The following is a 3,935-nucleotide window of genomic DNA, read 5'->3' as shown; positions in this document are numbered from 1 at the left end:
TTTTTAGAGTAAGATGGAGAATTTTGAAATAATTCTTCCTTTTAAGTTGACACTATTAATGTATATGTTTGTCGGCACCCTACTGACGTGTGAAAACGTGGTTGAAACAGTTTTTAAGTAAAAAAATAATGACCTACAGTGGAGAGCAATTACAAAGAAATTTTTCAACACTCAAGCCAAGTAATGGACCTTCCTCACTGGCCCTAACTTGGTGTTTAGATACATGCCAAGTACAGCACACACTCTACTTAATTTCCTTTGCTTCAACTTTCATTATAATTATGTTTCTTTTACAAATGCAATGCCAAATTGGCCTCCTTAGATGTTGGCCTTGCAGTTTAAAGAGTTTGTATAGTTCCTAAGATAGTAAATTATCTACCACAAATATTCCAAACCATTTGGGGGGGGGGTGAGATTTTATTTTCCATACTTTTTAGAATTATGACTTTAAAAAAAAGTTTCTGTGGTTGACAAGTAATCATTTTTCCTTAGGGTGGGCACTAGAATTTAATCATCTCCTGGTTCCAGATATGCCCCTTTACTAAGCTGAAATCTGGATTAGTCATTTAGCCTTTCAAGCCTCAGTTTCCTTACCTTTGAAATGCAGATGAAAGTATCCACTTTGCACACCTCCCAAGGTGAGCAGGGATCAAATAAGGTCATGTAAAAGCTTAAATATATTTCTAAATCCCAACCTTTGGGGAAGCCAGTTATGGTGAAGTCTAGAGAAAAATACTGGTTAGCGTTCTTTCAGTTCCAAGTACTAAAAGTACAATTTAAGCAGGATTAAGGTTAACAAAAATATATTGGTTCAATATGCAAAAATGAACTGAATTTCAAATACTGGTATACCTTGTCTTATCATGCTTCACCTTATTGCACTTTGCAGATACTGCACTTTTTACAAATTGAAGGTTTGTGGCAACACTGAGTTAAACAAGTCTATTGGTGCTATTTTTCCAACAGCATTTGCTCACTTTGTGTCTCTGTGTCATATTTCAGTAACTTGCAATATTTCAAACTCAGTATTATTATATCTGATAAGGGACTTGTATCTAAGATATATAAACACTCTTACAACTCAATAATAAAAAGGCAAATACTTCAATTTAAAAATGGGCAAAGGATCCAAGTAGACATTTCTCCTAGAAAGATATATAGTGGCCAATAAACACAAGGAAAGATGCTTGACATCATTATTCACCAGAGAAATGCAAATCAAAACCACAATGAGATATTACTTCACATACCCACTCGTATGGCTAGAATTTAAAAGTCAGATTATAATAAGTGTTGACAAAGAAATGAGAACACTCACTGCTGATAGAATGTAAAACAGTGTGGCCGCTTTGGAAAACAGTTTGGCAGTTCCTCAAACAATTAAACAGTGTTATCATATAACCCAGCTGTTCCACTCCTAGGTATATATACTCAAAATAAATGAAAACATAAGTCTACCCCAAAATTTGCACATGAATGTTTATAGAAGCATAATTTATAATAAGCAAAAGCTGATAACGCAAATATCCATCAATTGATGAGTGGGTTAACAAAATGTGGTATATGTGTACAACAGAATATTATTTCACCATGGAAAGAAATTATACATGCCATAACATGAATTAACCTTGGAAACATTATGCTAAGTGAGAAGACACAAAATACCATATATTATATGATTCCATTTATATGAAATAATCATAATGGGCAATTCTACAGAGACAGAAAGGATTCATGGTTTCTTAGGACTGGGGAGAAGGGGTGTGATAACTAAAGGGGATGGGGTTCCTTTTTGAAGTGATGAAAATATTCTAAAATTGACTCTGGTGATGGTTGCACATCTCTCTCAGTGTACTAAAATCCACTGAATTACATGCTTTAAACGGGTGAATTGTATGGAATCTGAATTATGCCTCAATACAGCTGTTTAAACAAAGATAGTGGCTCACATACTGAACAGTCTAGGGTCCAGACCCAGCCTCTCTCCTGTTCACAGCTCTTCCTCCCTCTGTTGGCCTTCTCACTTGGCAGCAGAGATGATGACCAGTGGCTCCCCGATGGTCTTTTACCACTATGTTGCCCAGTTCAGGCTGCCATAACAAAACACCATAGGCTGAGTGGCTTAAACAACAGAGATTTATTTCTCATGGTTCTGGAGGTTGGGAAGTCAAAGAGAAACGCTTCAGCAGGATTCAGTTCAGGTAAGGACTCTCTCCCTGGCTTACAGATGGTCACTTCCTCTCTGTGTCCTCCCATGGCCTTTCCTCAGTATGTGCATGTGTTGGGGGCTGGGGGGAATAACACATTTTGGTGTCTCTTCTTCTCACAAGGACCCTAATCCTATAGGATTTGATGTCCAGCTTTATGACCTCGTTTTTAAACTTAGTTACTTCCCTAAAGGCCCAATCTCCAAATACACTGGAAGTTAGGGCTCCATCGTATGAATTTTGCGGGAGGCACAGGCATTCAGTCCATAAAAACCCCTTTTGCAAGACCAGGTGAAAGACACACTTTTCACCCAAAGGTGCTAGTGAAACCTACAGCTGCCTGCTATTGGCTCAGTTTGGATCATAAGCTTGTTTTTGTAACAATCACTTTGAGTAGCCAGGCCAGAGTCAGGTGTCTACCCCAAAAGCCAGGATGGGGTTAGCCCCTCTAAAACAAGACAGGAAAAGAAGGAAATTATAAGCACTCATCAAAGAAAAGAGGCAAACTGAGGCCAAATAAATGCTAATGCCTACCCTACAGTGCAAGGCTACAAGTCAGAGAGTCTGCATGCCAGGCTTGGGTGGGGCAGAGGCCGTCTGTGTGACCAAGGGCAAGTCTTAAACCTCTCTATGGCCTTAGCATCCCCTGACGAGAGCGTTGAAGATAAGGGGAGACAAGACGTGAAAGTCCTTAAGAATCAGAAAATCAGAACTCCCAGAACTGGAGGGTTAGGAGGAAACTTAGTGATGCTCTCACTTGACAAATGTTTAAAAATCTACTCTATAAAAGCAGATGTAAGACAGCCTGATATGAGAATCAAAATGGTTTTCACATCACTAGACTTAACGAAATCCATTTGCTAGTTGTAATAATTTTAAGCATGTCACTTCATCTCCCTTGGCCTCACTTTATTTTATGAATTAACTCATAATAATAATAATAATAATGGATGTATTAATTAACTAGTTGGGGAGAATCCCTTCACAATGTTTATCATCACTGTGTACATTTGAGATATCTTGCAACTTTAGTTGTCAATTATACATCAGTAAAACTGAAATAAAAAAACTCAAAAAAACTATTCTTGAGATGAAATCTGCAAACGCAACACACTTTACAAATGCAGAGGCAGAAGTGACACACTCACATATAACTCAGATGAGCCATACAGATATAAGGATATTGGAGTTGGAACATAAGGAAATTTCTCTGGAATGTGACATCTCTAAGGAGAAGAAATTGAGCAGGAAATGCTGCCTTCTTGTAAGTGGTCTCATTAGTGCAAAGCTCTGGACTTAGGTCACAGTTTGGACCCTCGCTGCATCATTTTGAGACCTTGTGCCTCTGAGAATCTTCTTCCTTGTCTATAAAATGGGGATGGCAGTGTTCACTTTGGCAGCACATATACTGAGATTGGACGGATACAGAGAAGATTAGCATGGCCCCTGTGCAAGGATGTCAGGAAAACGCCATATTTTTTAAATGTATAAACAACAAGGATATATTGTACAGCACAGGGAATTATAGCCATTATCTTGTAATAACTTTTAATGGTGTATAATCTGTAAAAATACCAAATCACAATGCTGTACACCTGAAACTAAAATTGTAAATCAACTATACTTCAATTTAAAAAATGGGGATAATTCCTACTTAAGATATTCTAAGATTAAATAATGACGTAAAATGCCTGGCACCTAGTGGGTATTCAGTTAATCGAGGTCTTA

The 3,935-nt window shown here is 37.7% G+C and overlaps 1 non-coding gene across 1 annotated transcript; it reads left to right on the top strand.

The window, feature by feature from the left end:
• The first annotated feature begins 3,591 nt into the window (after positions 1-3,591).
• On the top strand, positions 3,592-3,698 carry LOC114893474. The gene has a single exon (XR_003792901.1). It is a non-coding gene; the product is annotated as a U6 spliceosomal RNA (small nuclear RNA).
• The last annotated feature ends 237 nt before the right edge of the window (positions 3,699-3,935 follow it).

The sequence above is a fragment of the Monodon monoceros genome, unplaced genomic scaffold (assembly GCF_005190385.1).
Source record: "Monodon monoceros isolate NGI ecotype Baffin Bay Population unplaced genomic scaffold, NGI_Narwhal_1 Super_Scaffold_12, whole genome shotgun sequence".
Taxonomy (NCBI): domain Eukaryota; kingdom Metazoa; phylum Chordata; class Mammalia; order Artiodactyla; family Monodontidae; genus Monodon; species Monodon monoceros.
Note: the sequence above shows the minus strand (reverse complement) of the source record. Positions and strands in the feature narration are given on the sequence as shown.